We start from the raw sequence: 20,588 nt of genomic DNA on the forward strand, positions 1-20,588 counted from the left end.
TAAATGCAGAACATCAGGGAAAAATACTTTCATTCTGTCTGCTTCTGCTGGACACACACAAGCAGTTTTGATTGAAGGCTGTAATTATGGAAATGATGTAGATTGGTGCAAAGGAAGTATCCTTACACTATTTGATCATTCTCCAAACATTAATTCTAGCTTCATGCTGTCAGCTGGAAGACTGAATTTGCAGGAGTTCTGGTCCAGTCTGTCCCACTACCTACACTTGTGGTCTTAGCACTTCAGTAAGTACTGTTGAAGCCATATTTTGAGATAAGTATATCTCACAATGTGGAGGCCAGTCCAGCTGGTGGTGGTAATGCATCTATAAGCTGGTTTGCCAACCAACAATAATCAACTTAGTTGAAGATAAAAACATGAATTAAGTTCATGATGTGTTTGGTTTCAGTGTGAATACAATTATATCCTCTGTTATTAGAGCTGCTCTTCTGAATGTACACATTAGCCACATGTATATGGTTCTATATAATTAGGGGCTGTTTTGGGTTCAGACAAGAGGAGCCAAGGATCAAAGAACCAACCCTGCAATTAATGAATTCCATATTCCATAGTTAGGAAAAGTGCCGTAAAAATTATACTGGCAGATCTAAAAGAAATGTAGTGTTTTTGAATGAGCAGCTATAAATAAAAAAGCTTACTGATAACAAATAAAGCTTATTCCAAATATATAAACTGGCCAGTATCTGCTGAAAGTGAAGATATGTAATAAAAATATTATATTTATTCTGCCTCAGAATTTTAAGATTAAATTTGAGGTTAAACTTTGGGCTCATCGTTCTGGAAAGACGAACAATTAAACATCTGTTTTATTCACATCCAAATATTCAGTAGTTTTGGCAGGACCTCAACAGATGGTTGCTAGTCACTGTAAAATTTTTCCAAATTTAATTGATTCAATATTTTTATTGATAAGAACATATCAAATCATAATATAAAATGTAAAATATTGTTTCTGTTGTGGTTAAACATACCAGTCTTTCAAAATATCTTATTTTTTGTCTCTGTTATTTGTACAGTACAACTTCTAGATAGCTCCCCATGTCATGATTTTATTGTTTGACTCCTTTAGCCCCCAGAATGGGTTGTTTTTGTTACTTAATTAGGAGCTCCTAATTATTTACTATAGTTGTTTTTAATACAAAAATAAAAGAAACAAGCTTGTGTGACCATTTGCTTGAGCAACAGGTTGACCTCATTAACAGAGTGTGCTCAGTTATGTCCTGAAAATCCTCCACTTACATGCCATCTTAACAGGTACTTGTGCGCTATCCTCAATTAACGGAAACACGTCACACAAGTAGGCACTTGAGTAGTTGGAAATACCAGAAGTGTGGGTATTGGGGCAGACCCCAAGGCTCTGAATTCACTGTGTGATTCATCATGTACTCACTGTCTGCAGAGCGCTTTCCATCAATACAAAGCAACTTGGAATGACTGCTCCATGTTTTTACAGTCAAAGTCAACATCCTGTGTTTTGTCTGTACAGCTGACGCCTCATTATGGTTAGATCACTTAAACCATAATGTTGTCTCCAGGAAGCAGCCAAGTGTTCATGTTTATGTAGTCTGAAACATAAAAATTGACATTTCAAACTTTCCTGTCTCAAAAGTTAGGAAGCTGTGTATTGCAGCGGCATATGGTTTCATGAGAAAGTGTGTATAACAGTTGAAAGTGGGGGGGTGTCTTGCCTGCAGTTTTCTCAAAGCCTGTCAGTTTTATGTGTATTCAAAAGGCTGAATTCATAGAAGGGGTTCAAATCACACCCATTATTTGCTGATCAGGATACAGAAACCAGTAACTTGTCAAAGTGTCCTGCTTGTCTACCATTTTTTTTTATGACTGTCAATACATCAGCAAAACCATTTTGAAGTTCACAAAGACGTATGTGTCTTGGTGAACCTAAAACCCTGAGCTGGACACAGAAGCCATACAATAATTTGTCAAAGTCTTTTTTTTTTTTTTTTTTTTGTGGCTCGTCTACCTTTTTTATGACTGTTAGCTCAGTCCGTTTGAAGTAGACCAGGACATACATCATAAAATGATATTGATCATGCCCAAGCTTTTGGTATCAGCCACTGTCAGAATGGACTATCCATGCTGTACTCACATAAAATTCACCGCTCCTTGCTTCTGTCAGCCGCTAACGGGGATGGACAAGGATGTTTGCAAATTAAAGTATATAGAATGCAGATTGAAGAAAAGGAACGGAGTGAACGAATGCAAATCTCTCTTGGTTAGCCCAACTAGACAAAGCCAAGCCCTTACAAATCTTAACCCAATCTTCCGTTGAACAAAAGAGGTAATCCTTTATTTATTAATAAAATCAAATTGAGCAAATGAGACTTTTGGTTGCTGTCTTGTCTATTATGCTGAAACTTGAAACCTTGAAATTCCTTTCAGACAAATTGAAGCCATGTCTCCAAGCACGTCAGGCATTTTATGGTAGGTTTAGCAGGGAAATCTCAAAGGCTCATTAGTTGTCTTCTAGCTTTGCATGGCAGCTAAAGGGTATCTGCAATTCTTATCTCAAGTGGCAGGCTCCACTCAAATAAGACAAGAGTTCTAATGAAACTAGGCCTCGCAAAACTTTAAGAGACACAGAACCCAAGGAAGCGGAATGTTTAATGTCCCTTCCATTTTGGGGGACAGAGGTACCCACGACGATGCCTCTAGCCCTGGAGCATTGTAGCCCCGTCTCCAGTTAAACTTATAGGCCACATCATTACCAGGCTTCCACTCCGCTGTGGATAGAGGGACAGGCAGGTACCGACAGGGAGAAAAGGAAAGAGCAGTGCCTGGGATCAGCTCAGTGTAGCTGCTGGGGCTCAGCTGCCCACATATGCAATTCAAATGCAGAGGCTGGTGTGCTGCGACAGGGCTGTGCCGGACCAGGTACATCTGTATCTCTTCTGGCTCTATGTGGAGGAGGTGGTGAGTGACAGCAGGTGGGGATGCAGCCCAATTAGAGCAGGGCTGTTGGAGGATGATGAATGGGGCTGGCTTAGAGAGCCTAGGAGAAACATAGGCATAGGCAGGCTCAAGATGCCCACAGCTGTCTCACTGAATGAGTATAAACATGCTGAGGGGCTCCTCCATACAGAATAATGCAGCCAGCATTTGCAGGCTTGTGTGCGCTCTCCTGTCTCTTTCCACCTCTCTTTCACAGGCTTTGACAGTTATGAGCTCACCTCCTTGACTGGCATGGCCTTGAACTAAATTTAGAGAATCATGCAGCTTGACACTCAACCCCCTGTAGATTCATATAGAGGCGAAAGTATACACTGTGCACGGTACAAAATGCAGCTTTTGTGTGTGTGAGTGTAATGGTTATCATTGTGTAGAAGGGAGGCTTTGGTATGAAATGTGAGCATAGCCCCATCACCTGTTGCAAAGGGATATAATCATGCTGCCACTGCAATGTCAAGCTATCATGACTTAAAAATGGAGGTTTAGGCTTAGAAAGGGCAAGTAAAACTGAATTTTTAACAGCAATGTAAGGCACAGGTTGTACTTTTAAATATGGAGTTAGCCTTTTCTTGGTAGAAGCATTACGTTCTGTCTCAAAATGTAGAGAATTTCATAGACACATAATATACTGTCAAAGGCAGAAATCACCGATACATGACTGTATTTGCTGCAGGAAGCACTGTACTGGTGTCAGGAGAGAGTCTTTAACACAAAATGTAAATCAGACTCATAAATTGTGCTGATTGGAGGGCTCTGGCACACCTGCAGGTAGGGGGATATGTTCCAGACCTTTGTGAAAGAGATTAATAGAGATTTAAAATTCAATTTCATCACTGTATGAAATAGGAGGAGACTTTTTGCAGGCCACCTGTCTACTCCTGTCTTTCTGTGTCATTACCTTAATCCCCTGGAGTTAGGGGGGAAAGGCGCTTAGCTCCCCTTCTTGTCTATAATGTAGGGTTGGTTCAACAATGTCTTTGAAAGTTAATTATATAAACTTCTTGTTTGCACACTGTGAGAACGATATTGGTCGGGTTTGTGCAGGGTAGGGCATTATGCAGCACAGCAGCGCTTGAGATAAAGAGCATACATTTCACCTGTTAATTCCCTCATGAGTTACCTCGCCTTGCATCAGTTAGTGGGTGAGGGTGAATGAGCAAGGCGATCGAAGAACAGATACAGTAGATTAAGAAAGATAAACAGCAGTAGGTGACTGTAAGAGAGGAAGGAAGAGCAATAGAAAGGGTGGGAATAGGGTGAGGAGGGAGAGCATGAAAGGGAGGGAGAGAGATGTTATGATGGTGTGCTGAATTGGTGAATAAATTTGTCTTATTGCACCATCTGCCACAGAAACTAACCCTTTTCATAATCAATGGTAATCCATGACTTGAATGAAACAAAGAAAATCATTATCATACTCTATGTGGATAGCCTCCACTGTATAGACTGTTCTATTAAAGCAAAGCTAAGAAATGAGGGAGGGCGTTAAATTTACACTGCCCACATTCACCAAATGGCAAAAATGACACCATGCAGAGGAGTGTAAACCCAATAGTCCCTCAGTTTCACAACAGCATGTCTTGTAAGAACCTGTCGAGCTTACCAATTTAACACTGGTATGTACCATTAAAGAATACAAGCTCTATTTCAGTTTTGCGTAGAAAATTAGACAAGAAGCAGCGCAGACATAAGTGGCACAGACAGACGTATTATAGATAAAGACAAAAGAAATTGAACACAGAAATATACCAGATACACTACTAACAAGGGCACAATAACATCAACTAAAACATCCAGCAAAACATCCTTTAAGCTCAGAGACAGCAGTTGAGGTTTTTGCTTGATAACTAATTTTATTTTTTTTAATTTATTTATTATTTAATTCTTTGATTTTCAAAACTGTTCCCGATTAATTTTAATTGACTAATGGATTCCAATAAATCTCTACTTAACAAAATATGTTAACTGGCATAATGTGGCTTCTCAGACAAAGGAATACATCATTTTCAGTGGTGAAAATGTAATGCTTTTAATAAATGTTAATGACAATAAAAGGTTTAGTTCTCAGGGCTCACCTTGAAATGATCGTAATGTTGGATGATTTCATTTAACAACAATTTCATTTAAGAGCTCCAGTTTTAATTTATTGATCCTAAGACATGAGCAGAATTTCGATTCAACCTTTTGCTCAATTCAAGATTTTCACCTTGTGGAGGTGAAGGTTGGGGTCTTCTCTTGGCTGTCAGGGATAATCCCCCCTCCAAAACGTTTGTGTTCAAACACTAATCACCGCCCCCAGCATAATTGACTGATCCAAGTTTGGCTCAGGTTAATTTATGTGTGCAACACCAGGAAAGCTTAAAGGCAATCCTGGGGTGTCATCTACGTGATAGATCTCTCCTCTCGTGCCCTTGTCACTGCGTGAAGTCTCATATGTTTACATATCTAGATTTGACAGCCGTGTTAAAATGGAGGCTTCTAGGCATTTCCGTCAAATCGCCCCACCCACGCCTCAAAGCGCTGAACATACATGTATTTTACTATTACGAGTAAAGCTCTGCTGTTGGTGGCCAACATCTGTGATACCATAATTAATAAACCTATTATCACAGAAATACAAGTATGTAGTTATGCCCGTGTTTATAGTTTAGATTAGAGATGTTCGGTAATGGGGACATATTTTGGTGAATTTACAGGGGATGGATTAATGAAATGTACTGATTCTGCTGTAAGCCTGATGTTTGGCTTTTTCTGTTATAACTCTCTACTGAACTGGCGAGTCAGGGATATGCCTTCTGAGATAAGAGAGTGAGCAATATGTAAATTATATATTAAAGGCACTCATGCAGCAACAGCTTCATTCATTCCCATTTTATCCATGTAGAAATTTTACATCATGTTGCTTTTATTGTAAATGTACAACTTTATAAGAGGTAAACAAAGGTCTATGATCAGGAATTAAATTTATGGAGGTTAAGATGATGATGATGATGATTAAAAAATTGAAGTAGTTTTATATCCTCTATTACGGATCATAGTCAGTCCCCTCTATAAACCTTGTTCAGAAGGACTGTGAATAAAAATGAGCTTTCAACTATGGGCCATTATACAGTACAATGATCATTACATGTCTATTGTAATATACTAAAATTAATCCAAAAACTCTCCAATTGGACCTGGCCCTGAAAGTCAATATTGCTAGGCAGCGGGAGATTGGACAACGGGCAGCTTGTTCAGAATGTACGCATTGTTCTGATTTTGTCTATTCAGTATCTGATTTTTTTTCCTTTTTTTTTTGTTCACCTTTGCATTTAAAAGTTCACCCTTGCATTTAAAGGGTAAGGCTTGTGTATGTTGTTTATTTATTTATTTATTTATTTATTTATTTATTTTAATGACCAAAAGTCATAAAACATGGAAAAACCAAAGCTAACAATAGACTTCTGTGGCAATGGGCCTCAAGCCCATCCCTTCCAATCAGGAAATGTTAATAAATATAAACTATATCTTTTTAAAAAGATCTCAGTAATTTCTGAAATCAACATTGCAGTTTTTATCAAACATTGCTCAGACGGGTATATAGTGCTTTTGTTGAGACTGTTTTCAGGCATAAAGTTAGAGCGCTTGCAAGTATGTGCGGCAGCAGGAAGGTGTCTTTGGGATCGACTCAAAATAAACTACAATGCACATGTTCATGCAGTGTTCACGCTCAAGGAACATGTCAGCCAGCGCAACAGTGTGGCTCACTGATGTATTTTTAATACTTTCTGAACAACAGTGGAAGTCTATTGCACAGTGGACTAAGCTATATGAGGCTGCACGGACAAAACAAGTTAGTGGGATCAATTTATCTTTGGGTTTGGCCTTTCCACTTTTTTTTGACTGTTAACAAAAATATAGAATATCACCAGAGCTATCCTTTAAATGTGAGTCATATCTGGTTCCCGTGTTTACACTCAAAACAGCATGCACATGAATACATTTCAGATATAAGCTAACCATATGTTCACAACCGAATTGCCATCTGTAGTGGCTGCAAACAAGATGGAAATAATAATTCAAGCTGGGGGTCAGCTGGGTTTGGGGTAAAGGACTTGGAGAAGGGGTCTTAATTTGGAGTGTCATCTGGAGGAGTGGCAGAGCTCTGTAACTCATGGCCAGGCACTAAGCACTTGTCTCCCTCCTTGTTATTTGAAATCACCAACAAAGAAAAAAAAACCTCTACTTTTGTCCTCCCCACACAACCAGGTCGTGTAGAAATGTATAAATACTCCTCATTAGCAACAGCAAATACATTGTGACCGAAATGTGATGCTTTTATCGAAATGTCATCAAAATCTAATCAAAATGATTTTTTGGCTGTTATTAGATTACGACAGGGAACAAGAGAGAGGATGTAACAGAAGTCCTCAGCTGGACTTGAAATGGGGGTGTTGCAGTTCATGGTTGAAATCTTAACGCCTAGGGAGGGCTGTCCTTTAAAAAAAAACAAAATAAAACCCACAGGTCATCTCTACAAGCAGGTTATTACAGCCCATAGCTACGTTTTATGGTCTCTAGCATCTATAGTAATTATGATGGAAGCAAAGGAGGAAGTCAGGTGTTGCAGTATAAAGAGCAACAATTTCTGTGTTAGGAGGAGGTTTGGGATGGATGGTCTTTCACACAAAGCCACTGTTTCCCATTTGAACCCAATAGTCTTCATTGTGTCTTTTTACCATGACCATTCCACAACCTTTACCGCCTGTTTGTTATAGCAATCATGATGACAAAGGTTCTCTAAACTCTTTTTTTATTCTATTTTATTTTATTTTATTTATTCATTTCATTTCTTGTCTTTTAAGTTGCCACTGAGCAGAATCTGGACACCAATGATGTTTCCTTCAAGAAATATTTGGCAAAACAAATGAGTATTACATAAATGTAATTCTGAGGAGACCAGGTGGCCCTGCAGCTTCACAACGTGGTGGAAAATGTGCATTTTCTTTGTTGTTATTATTATTATTATTTTTTTAAACAAGTGACAACAGTTTTGGCAAATACCTACATTTACATCTACATTTGGAAAATGCATTGCATAGAAAGACAAATGCCTTTTATCTTGTTCATACATTATTAATACATATCTGATCTACGAGCAGTCACTGCGTGTGTTGTGAATGTATCTGATCTACGCGTAAGAAAAGATCCAAATTGGGTCTCATTACCTACTGTTGTGCAGATGTACCTGTGGGTTTTGGGTGCAATTAGTTGTCTGTGTGCTTTTTGTTTAGAAGTAAACATACTGCAAGATAGCTGCAAAGGTACCAAAGAGGACTGTGTCAAATTGCCTGCATCACCTACCACTTCGTACCAGTAGCCACAGGCTCAGTTCTTTAGTCGGAGAGTACAAAAAAAAAAAACAATTACATCAGCTACTACTTTGAAAAATTCAAACCCTGAGCACAACACTGACCTGCCAGAAAATTGTTGTTTAGAGAATTAAATGAATTATGAAAGTGCAGGAAAAACAATTTAGTCTTGCATATCCAGCTGCCGTTCTAATAAATCACTGCCACCCAAAAAGAACTAATTTGTGTTGTTGTACTATGAACATGATTGATGAGCGTGCTCTGGGTTGCAGCAAAGGAGACACAGTTCAACAATGCTGCACTATATCTTTAAAAGTCTGAGAAAAAAGTAGTGTCTTTAATCTCTTCAACCGCATCCATTATTGATATTGATGTACCTGTACTTTAACGTATGTACAGAATTCCTCCCCAGCAGAAGCCAAAAGAATTATTGCCTCCATTGTTTTTGTTGTTGTTTTTGTTCAGTGCTACAGAAACAAACATTTGACAAACGCTCCACCTTGAAATCATGTGTAGCAGCTGTCACTTGCATCTGTAAAGTCTGAATTTATTCCAGTCAAGCAGTGTCTGTATTGCCACCCTGCTGATTTGTCATTGTTGTTGACTACAATGAAAGCTAAACTTCTCTATTTCTCATTCACATTTCTTCACACATGAGTGAAGGGCAGCTGCTTTTTTAAATAATACCTGCCAAAAAAAGCCCCACCAGCTGAGATCATGTACTAATGATGCTGAGCATGGAGTGTATTAGCCTAGCTTGTGGCGTCACACCTTGTTATTATTTTCTGTGCTTTGATATTTTATGTGAATGCTTTGTAGTCATTTGGCAGATGTCCCACAGTTCTCGAACCTTTTCTGCACTCCAAGAAAATTGACAGTACACATGGACATTTAGTTACATACTAACAACATACACAACACAAACAGATGTAAATATACATATAGCCTGCAAACACAGAGACACTGTCCTTGCAACAGGCAGAGAAAGACACAGTAGTGGCCCTATTGTTGAGTAGGGGCAGATCTGACACCACAGACATCAAATTGATATTAATATCTATGAGAAGCCTTTACCTTTTGAGTTATCGCTCTAGCGGTCAAATGCCTTCCAGGGGCGAGGCACGGCTGAGAACATGAATGTTTAACAAGACTGCTGCATAGTACACCTCAATGCAGGCCTCCAGCTCTGAGCTGAATTATTAACCACTGCAAGCCTGGTCCAAATTCCTACTGAGATTACATTTATAGGTCTACGCTCAGCAGTGTGCTGTGAAACAACAGAAGTTGAAATTCAAGAAATCCCCTGATGTAATTACACCATCGGCAAGTGATAGTGGCAACACTTCCATTTGCAAGAAACATATGTGAAAAAACAACACACAAAGTACCACTCACTCACTGTGTATGGTATCAGTGATTCATTGTGGTTGATTAAAGTGGGGGAAAAAAAAAACGACAAACAGGCAGATATTTACAGTGTGAGTCAAACAACATTTCATATTTATAGATCAAGTGTTTCTCACTGTGCTTACACCCTGAGCGAAAACAATAGACAAAGACAGCGGTACCCATTCATTTTAAATGTGTGCTGGAAAACAAGGAGCAACAGAGAGCACAGCGACAGACAGTGGGCAGAAACATCTCAGTGACTTGTTGGCAGGAGAAAGTTGAGTTGAGTTAAACTTTATGCAAATGGAAAGCGATGCGATCCAACAACGGTCAGTTGAAGGGCAGATGTGCTCACCTTTCGTTCTTCCACTGTAAAACTTCTTTTGACTTTAGTTCAAATTGCACTGTTCCTATCAATTTCATAATTTAAGAAAAGCTCCTGTAGTCATTGCTGCTTTCCCTGCCGAATACAATGTGTCCCTGTCTATTTACAGGGGTGCCACTAAAAAGAAGAACTCATGAAGGGAGGTATCCAGGGTCATAGGGATCCCTAGTGAGGTTTCTTAGAAAGTATTGCTATTTTATAAAGAATATAGTAACAAAAACACAGCAAATAGCATTACCTAAAGATAATATAGCCTAAATTACTACATATTTACATTTATCAACAATGTTGCGCTACTGAAATTAAGATCAAAATCTCTGCAGTATCAACAACAATACCCACAACTGATGCACAGTGGCCAAGAAAGACGTATTTTCAAACAATATAATTCACCTTTAATATTTAAAGAAAAAAACATAGTTAAGATGTGGACTAAATAATGGCATTGGCAGCGTTAATGCTACCTCAGATAATGCTGTTTGGGTTGCTGGATTGTAAACTCAGAATTCAGTCACGAAAAAGCAAGGTGGAGGTTCTCACATTAGCCTAAAATCTAATAGCATCCAGATCAGCTTCCATACAGTGAGGAAATACTGCAGTTACTATTATTAATGAGACTTTTATTTAACCTAATCTTTAACCCCTCAAAATATTGCAGCCAATATTGGACAAGTTGGACAATCACTGTCTGGTGGACAGCGATTGTGACTTAGCAAATTTTGAACACACAATGAAAACATTCGCTGCTGGTGTAAGTCACTGTACATAACACACTGTAGCGTGGTATGAAGCTATACTAAAACCTGCTTTCAACAAAAGGAATACCTGTAGTATTTTTATGTTGTAACTAAGATGTGAATACTTATTTGTTACTATTTATTTTTTGTGCCATTCTGTCCTCCTTCTCCTTTCCCCACAATCACAAACACACACACACCTGTGACCATCTGCGCAGACAAGACCATTGCAATCTTGTGGCATTCACATATTACCTGCAGCTTCACAAGAATTGCATTAGGAATGGGAGGGGGGAGCCCATGCCACACATAATGAACAGAACTTGCACCATATGTAGCAGTTATGAAGTCCAGATTAGAATGGGCAAACCAAGAGCTGGCCTGATTGGCAGCTGCATTGATAAACAGCTCTCTAATAGGCTGTGGATAGGAACATCCCATCCATGACTGACTCTGACAGCTATCCTGCTTTGCTTCAAAGCAACACATCCACTCTCCTCACTCCAGCACCAGGCCTCATTTTCACCAGCTGCCTCAGAGAAAAGACATGGATGGCAGCCATCTCAGCCTCCAAACCAACCACAACACCCCCTCCCCCCACCCCCCAATTTTCTCTGATACAATACATATACTGTAGCAGCACTGTTGTCTGTTAACACTGGGAGTTACCTTCACATGGTAATTGCTCGACCTGTCTGTGAAACGATATTAATGAATGCAGTGTGTAACCTCTGTTGACTTGGAAAAGGTTGGGGTAGGGTGGCGTCTTTTGTGAATGTGGGAGAGGCCAGCACAGTAGCACAGTATGGCAAGAAATCAAGTACACAGACATGTTGTTCATAAACCACACATACTCTGCTTGGTACATTGCTGGAAGCCCTTGTAGCGGAGCCTGAAATACAGTCAGCTTCCCCAAGCGCTGGTACAAGTGAGATATGTTAGTGGCTGGCCTTCTCCATCACACAGCAGCATATACAGTACTGCACTGTACACCCATGTGCTATATTATATATTGCCAAGAGGGATTGTGCTGCTTTAGAAATATTCACTGTATAGAGAGATGCATGAAGTGCAGAAAGTGTTATTGTCTTCACCGTTATGATGATGTACACTACCAGTTAAAAGTTTTAAAACACCTCCATTTTTCTAGCTGTTATTTAAATGTACATAATTCAATGTCTCAGTGTTTCTTAAATTAAAGCATAGAAAAATAAACAATTGAAGATGTTATAAACAAGGAATCGTCTTGAACTAAATTTAATCTAAATTTAAAGACTCATTTAGCAGCCTAACACTCGTGGCTTTCTTTCTGTAATGGGAATGAAACACTGTTTGGAAAGTTCATCCTAGCACTGTTGCAGAAGTTCCCATGAATGTGTTGCACTTGCAGGTTGCTTTGCTTTCACCCTCTGTCTAGTTCATCCCAAAACAGCTCCGTGGGGTTTAAGTCTGGAGACTGTCCTGGTCTTGCATCATTAGAAGCCACCGTCTGGTTCTTTTCCTCTAATGTTTTGGGTCATTATCTTGCTCCAGGATGAACTCCTGACCAACCAGACTGTCCTCTTTTGTTACTTGCCTTTTTCTCACTATTCTGATAGTAATACACAGTACTACTTCCTGCAGTACAGTGTTGTCCTAATAATGTATCAGATGGTGTAGTAACAGTTTGTTCCAACACTGCCTTTGTACAGAAGGTTTGTAAGTAATCAATAAAAGTTGGAGCACCTGTAGGAGTTGTTTGCATTAAGGCTTTATTTACTTTCACTGCTGCAGGAAAGCTGGAAGTTAACTGATTTCTTAATCTCTGATCATTTTTATGTAATTTAAATGACTTTTAAGTTTTTAGTGACCTAAACTTTTTTCTTTTCTTTTCTTTTCTTTTTTTTTTTTTTTTTTTTTTTACCTGGGGCAGTTAACCTTGGGCTAGACTTTGTACCATTTAAGGTTACTCACTGGACTTGAACTGCTTAAACTTCTACAAGAAGTGGAAAAGTGGGGGTGTTCTAAAACTTTTGACCAATAGTGTATAAGGACTCGAGATTTAGATTACAGCAGTCTACAATGGACCAGTATTAAGCACACTATAATTAACTATATATTTATTATACATAAGAAAGCTGTAACCTGTCCTCACTTCATCATGTGTGAAACCTTGTAATAATTATCATTGCCTCTGAGGATTAACTGCTGGTGTGTGTGCTGCACAAGAGCTTAATAGCTGCAATGTATTATTAAGTGGTAAAATACTGTAGTCTACTTTTTTCTTTGTCTCTAATGATTAGAGCAAGGGAACTGAAAAAGTTGCCGGTGTCTCTGGGGTAAACTTAGTTGTTGGTATGCCATGAAAACAGAACTGACTGACCATGTAAAATAAACAGAAATAAACATAAATTATCTATGAAAGTCATGACAGTGTTTCCCTGGTAAAATAAAGAGGTACAGCTCCACCTGATGAATATTCCTTACTAACAAAGCAGGCAGAGTGTTTCCAATTACTTTGCATCCTGTAGTGTACATGCTTTACCACACTACCAAAAGATCAAAAAATTGCAGTATTACAAAGCCTCACAACTTATCACTCATCTCATCCACTATTTTTGTGCATGTGTAAAAAACAACAAAAATGAAAGAAAATGTCCACAGTATTTTGTGAACACAAGAAGATACCTACAGGGATAATCTGTCTCCACTCTGAGACCAGAGTAACAACCTAAACATCAAAATATCCTCACTTGAACCACTGTGAGTAACAGAGTTGAGTATTTTCACCTGCAGTTATTAGTGTTGTTTCTTCGCCTTATGCCTCACCTGCAGTCAGTTTGCCTGGTTAGGCCATAGGTAAGCTGCAGTCACATAGCTTGTTATAGAGTTGAAGAGGGGAAAAGGATAGCTCAGCCAGGTGAGCCTGGGCAGGAGGGAGGTTAAAATCTCTGCCTCACTCAATAAAATTGGGAACATATAAAGACATTTGGGCCGAGTATGAATATGATCGGGCATGACAACTTATCAGACCAAGGACTGTTCAACCTGAACAAGGGCTGTTGCAGTCTGGGTCAGTCAAGTTGGTGTAAACAATCTTTATGTTTTATGTTTGTCTGATCTTTGTAGGTTTCAGCCAGTCATTAGGTTTGTCCCAAGCTTTGCACATGATTATGATTAGCCACAAACACATTTAATACAGGCTTTTGTAGCAACAAAGCTGAATTCTGTCTTCTGCCATTTGTTAAATTGCTGTTGCTAGTAGCAACACCTACTTAGGTTTAAGGGAACAAAAGCACTTTGGTTAAGGTTAGGAAAGATTGTGGTTTTCATTAAATGTTAGTAAAAATTTGTGTCTCAAGTTACTGTGGACATCTTCTGTAATAAAATCAGACCGTGATCTTTCCCTAACCTTAGTGCTGTGAGTGCTCACACATAACCATACAAAAGTGTAACAATGCTGTAACCATTACAAGTGGCTGTTGTACTGTAAGATCAGATATTTTGGCAGAAAAAAAAGTTTTCAGTGAACCTCATACTGATTCGTTCAGTATCAAAATATTTGTGACTTGCCAAATATGTAAATTTACAACAATTCCTCATTATCTTCACACAAAACATAATCTGGCCACAGTTACTTTTTACTTTATTTCCTACAAATGTATTTGCTGCCACATAGATTGTTATAGAGTTGAAGTTTGTTGCAGTTTTGTTGTATATAAATATACTTTCTAGGAGACAGGATTGCAAAGGAAGGGATGGGGGACAAAGTCCACAGTCTTAGTTCTGTGCAACGCTTCCAAGTTCAACCAAAGCAACAGAACTAGAGCCTTCAGCTGCCAAGTTAAACAAATCAGGTGGGTGTCTTCCAAAGTTAGTCTTTTTAGTTACCATCCCTCCACTGCAACATGGAGACACTGTCCTGGGATACACAAAGAGGGAATTAAATGAGTGCAACCTTTGAAATAACTTTTTTTCTGAACCAAAAATGTTGTGGTCACTGTGGAAAAGAGAATATAAGTACTTCTTGTAAGCACTAAGATATCACAACCAAGAACATTCTGCTGATATTTCCTGTCAGTCTGACAAGGTCATTTGACAAAGACTTAAGGAAGAATCAAACATCTCTGGCATCTTTTGCCATTTGAGTTGAGTGTTCTGCTTGTCAGTAAGTAAAAGCACTTCATCTTCTACCTTTTGTGCTGCACCGCCTCTGTTAAATCAAAATGTAGACTAAAGGTGAGGGGAGTGAGGCATTTTCTATAACCTTCAGTTGTTAAAGATGGACCCTTGCAATTATTGGAGTTTTCATGCTGTGATTTTATTTGGGTTTCCAATAAAAATTTAGACCAACAAGCATTTTGTAAATAAAGTTAGTAAAGGTTAAATCAGTCCTTGGCTAAGAATGGAACAAGGACACAAATACAAACACATTCTGATGTCTCTAAAAAAAAAAAAATTTTCTGCACTGTTCACACACGCACGCAGGACTCACAAAAATGCCAGTTGAGCTGAGTTTAGCAACTATTACACAACTTTTTAAGAGATATTCTAATGGATGAATGACAGTCAGGCAAAACTGCTCCAAAATCACAATATTAAGCAATGTTAACTAGTTTGTTAGAGTTTGGTTTATGTGTGTGCACAACTACTTTTTATTAACAACATATAGTTTTTTTGGGGGGGGGGGGATAATGCTGCCAGATTATGTTTTACATTTCTGTTGAACTACTCGGTTAAGGCAAGTGGTTTGGAACTCACACCCACATCCTTCCACTGACCATGAAATTCGATTAATCTGTCGAATAATTAAGTTTAGCTAGCTGTTGTGTTTCTTTTTACTTTTACTTATGTGAAGTATAGTATGTGTACTTGATTGGGTAGTCTATAGTAACTTCTAAGTTCACTTAAATTTGTTCTGTGTTGGTTTGGTTCTATATTTCTTCCTGGTGTGCGGGACAGTGTAACTAATTTGACAGCTGGTCTATACTTTTTTGAACCTGCTGTTCTTGTTGCTGTAGTAATTCATAATTCACAGTGCCCTGTGTGTAGGTCTTGTGTATGGTATCTCTATCTTTTTCTGATTGGTAATCATCATCATTAAATTTGTAGTGTTTTGCCCAATACTGTTCTCATAGTCTTATAGTTGTTTTCAGTAAAAACATCAAAGACCAGCTGCTTTTTTCTAACTGAGGATAGTGCTTATATTTTCTTTTACTTATCTTTCATTTCCTTTTTATCCATTTGTATTAAATACCTGGAATGAATTTAGATAATTTGGCACCTCTTGTGTGCCTTTTTAATACTGATGTTGTCTAATAGCTTTATATTTGTGTTTGTTCACTGTTTAAATAATACAGTAACAAATTAAAAAGGAGTTTTTATTACCACACTCTGTAATCACAGATGGTATCAATTTTTCTTTTGCACATTCATTGAATAATTCACCAGTTTTTTGGTGCACTCTCTCCTAAGATGATTGTAAAAGACACACTGTCCTTGGAAAGAAAAAAAAAGCAATGCAACTACAAAATGTGAAATTGTTCTCATTCTTTGACTGACCACAAACTCATTGTGTTTGTATTTCTATCACTGATTTACTAGCACATGGTTGAGGCAGAGGGAAATTTTGGCTGTGTCGTACGTTAACATAATTGGCAGTGCTAAGGAGTGGGAAGTCGACAAGGGTTCTCATCTTTGTTCCTGCACTTGTGACTTGTTCTGGTTGGTTGGTGCACCTGCTCAGAGCGGGATGAGATCTGCATGTTACGCCGACCTGGTGAAGCTAATTGCTGGCAGGTGGAAAGAAGTGGCTGGTGAAACTAGGCCTCATGGAGGTAGCACATGTCTTTCTACATTGGAAATGGAGGGGAAAAGGATGAAAAACATTACTACTTTGCTTTACAAAACGACAGTGGTTCACCTTTGTGTCCTTAACCCTTTTTAACCTGTTTTGTGGCCAGTTTTGTTTCCAAACTCATTTAAATTTTGAGCCAACTTGCCTTCTACAAAGAAGAAGCTGGATTAAGTACTGGCATATGCCCTATGGCAAATGTCATCTTGCATGTCTTGTCATCAAAGAATATGCCGTGGATCAAAGCGTTTGTCATTTGTCAGTGTATTCCTGTTATAAAAACTTCCATCACCAGTATGCATGCAGATTTAATATTATTCTGCTCATCACTATCCTTCGATTTAGTCCATCAACCGTTCCCCAAATGTCTGACATTCATATCCGAATCCATTTGACAGCTTTGAAGGAAGAAAAAAAAGATTTTTTTGATGATAATCAGGGGTGAGTATAAGATAGCAAATTTTTGGATTCTGGATATTCTTAAATTATTCCACTTGTGCATATTCAAGGCTAAATAGCTAAATAAGGGCTGATATGAAAAGCATAGATAGAGGAAAGCATGAGCTGCGATTCTGATACCTTAGTCCTGCAGACCCTGAGGCCGCTGCTCCTTTGCCTTCCAGTGGGAGGCAGATAGAGTCATCATTAGAAAAGGCTTGAGAGAGAAAGGCTTGAGAGTCTGAATCAAACAGAGAGGGAGAGGGAGAGGGAGAGAAATAACAGGTTTCAACTCAACTCCCTGCTCTCACTGATTCTCTTTGAACTCGCAGCCAATTTTGCATGCTTGCGCAGACCTACGCCTCTAAGCCAGAAGAGCCCAGCGCTTCCGACATCTAACCCCTGTGCTCAACCTGTGGAGCCAACTCCCGCTCACTGCCTCAACTGCCTGCTTCAGAATAAGGGCCAAAGTTGAACTAGAGAAGTTGACACACCCCTTAGCTCCAGTAATCACCTGTGGCATATGCCTCTTTTTCTCTGAAACAGTTTTAGCCTGAAGATAAGCGGTTTTCCAACAGTAAACGCAGCAAAGCACATTTTGACGAAATGTCTTGAATGGCAAGTGTAAATGCACTACGATTTTCAATGCAGAAACCAAGCCAACTTATAGTTTACATTTTATTTCATACACAGATATAATGAGCAAAGTAATTTATGTCATTGTTCTGCTGACAGACTGATTCCTTTTGTGTTTGCTCTTTCAACAAGGTGGAGTTCAGCAGCAACAATGAAAGATAACATTAATCAGAAAACTTATTATATGAAATACACTCCTCTATTAATTAATCTTCCCTTTCCACCATTACTCTCCACTGTCCACCATCTGTCTTAGTTTCTGTTTTGTGAATTTACGGTCATTAATTTTTTTAAGTGACTCAATTTTTGTTGAATTATTTTAATGTGTTTTTCAGTACTAAGCTGTGTTTGCAATTTTACTGTGACTATTAATTAGTGCTATCATTGCACAGTATATTCAGTACATATTACAGTTAATGTTGATGTCATGTCCTTATCCCTATCCTTATCCCTACTGAATCTTTTATGTCAACAGTATGTTTGAAATCCCCTGTTTCTACATTATCTGTGCAAGGCACCTAAAATATGATTAAGGTTTGGAAACTAAAACTCTTAGTTAGTTATGCATAATCTGTTCTCCTCCTGCAGATTTGCTACACGCCCATCCACCAACCTAACCTCCACACGCCTCCTTTCTGCCTTGCTATATAAAAAGCACACTACATCCTGCACTGGCTCTGAACATTGGTTTTGCCTGTAAATCATGAGATGCAGGATTGTCCAATATGCATGTAATTATTAGGGATGCCTGGCTGGTCCAGGAGCATCTTACTGCAAAGACTGTGCAGACATACTGTATGTCTATATTGCACAGTGGAAGTTAAACAATAACATATAACCTGACACTCCATGACAGCCTACACTCTTGTACCTCATCAGCCCAGTCCAGGTTGTTAGTGATTTGCACCCCAAGGTTCTTGAAAAATCTGAACTGAAAACTGCTCCATCAATAGCCTTACACATTGAACTGCAGATTGCTGTGCTCCACCACCCAACAAAGCTCTCCTCCACTCTCCTACTGTTTCTTTTTTCTTGTCTTCACAGATGTGTCCCAGAAGAGAGGAATGAGAGACGAATCCTGGAGGTGGCACAGCCCAGAGCTGGATCTCAAATTAGAGGAGCTGAGAATGAACAAGAAAGGTGACAGCACAGATCCCTGAGTCATCCCTTGGTATGTCTAACACTGCTCCAAAGCTGAATGAAACACCACCTCTTTGAGAAGAAGTCATTTATTTCATGTTTAAGGTACTTCTTCAGCTTCTAGGGCTATGTTCACAATGAATCCGTTGTTCACTGAATACTGATTTGCTGCTCTGAAAGCCATCTTGGTTGATATTGTTTGGCTGATTGCATTATTTATCTGATATCAACCTCAGAGGTCACACTCCTGAACTCTGTGAGCAAAACAACAACCTACATCAGATATCTGGAATACTCATGGAGATTTACACACATATATGAAATGAGAGCCACATTGAATGGTCCCATGCTTTGTTTATTTTAGGACCTGTTTGTTTTGGTTCAAATCTTTTGACAAAAATATATTAGTTTTTGTCACATATCAGTTATCTACTTTTTGTTAGTCTCAGTCTAGTTCAGCCAAAAAAAACTAAAAGACATTTTTGTGCAGATTTTTATGCCTACTAAGTTTTCTGAGGTTACAACTTTAAGTATATCTGATGCGTAGTTGCTCTGCTTACAGGTGCTCTTGTCCATAGCAGAAAAGGCACTCTTCTGTTGTGATACAGTGGACTCCCTCTCCGTAGTAAAAACTGCTTGTAAAATAGTCAGTCAGCCACTGTCAGATGCAAAAATATTCATTTAACGAACATCTAAAGGTAGATTTAGATGGCTGCTTTGGCTGCCTACACTCATTTCTGCCTGTAAACACGAGAGAAGGCTTAGTGAAAGAACTGTCTATGCTATATCCACAGTCCTTGGTAGTGTTATGTTTAATACAGCTTACCAGTGCATTTAGTCCATAAATCTGTTACTTTTTAGCTAGCGTTACCAGCAGAGGCATAATGTTAGTGAAATGTAAGATTAAATTGCTGCTGCTTATTAATGCCAACTGTTCAAGTTAAAATGTACAGCAGTTATGTTTTTTCAAGTGTGTGTTTAGACCGAGGGCTAATCAAACAAATCAGACACAAACAGTACCTTATGTAGTGGATTGGGGACTGTATACCTGAGTGAGAGTGGTCCAGAATCAGTGTGACTGAACTGTTCACAGTGTTATTATTTCGAAACAGCTTTGAGTCACAGTGGAGGAGGAAAGAAGCAGCTCAGCTTTCACCTGTAGTGTTAATATAGCTCAGGACAGGAAGGCATACGTTTTTAAATCTTACCTGTTGAGAGAGAGTTTGCACTCTTTTGATCCTTACCTGTTTCTCTTCACTATTCAGGAATGTATAATTTCTGTAACATAGTGACTGTGCAGGAGAAATGTGCACGTTCTTGTTTGTGCTAAAGGTGAACTGATGTAAATTTATGTGCATGTCTCCTTGGGAAATGGAAGTGAAGCACCTCAATCTGCATCTAAGAGTTGTCAATTTAAAATGTCTCGCTCCTGAGTGTAAGATGACCAAACCTTCAATCTGTTTAAAGGTAGACTGGAGATAAAATGGGACCTGTTTCAGCACCAATGTACACTGAGCATAATTCTTAAGAAATTTTTGGCCCAAACTCTATTTGTGCTATAGGTGCTCTATTTTTCACTTAAACTGGTCTTTAAGAGAACAGCCATAGCAAATACTTTTAGTTGCTGTGGCAGAGTTACTGCTGGCTGTTGGCAAGTCTCCACTTATGAATCAATTTGAAGCATGAATCCA

This window comes from Toxotes jaculatrix, chromosome 10 (assembly GCF_017976425.1).
Source record: "Toxotes jaculatrix isolate fToxJac2 chromosome 10, fToxJac2.pri, whole genome shotgun sequence".
In the NCBI taxonomy this organism is placed as follows: Eukaryota; Metazoa; Chordata; class Actinopteri; family Toxotidae; genus Toxotes; species Toxotes jaculatrix.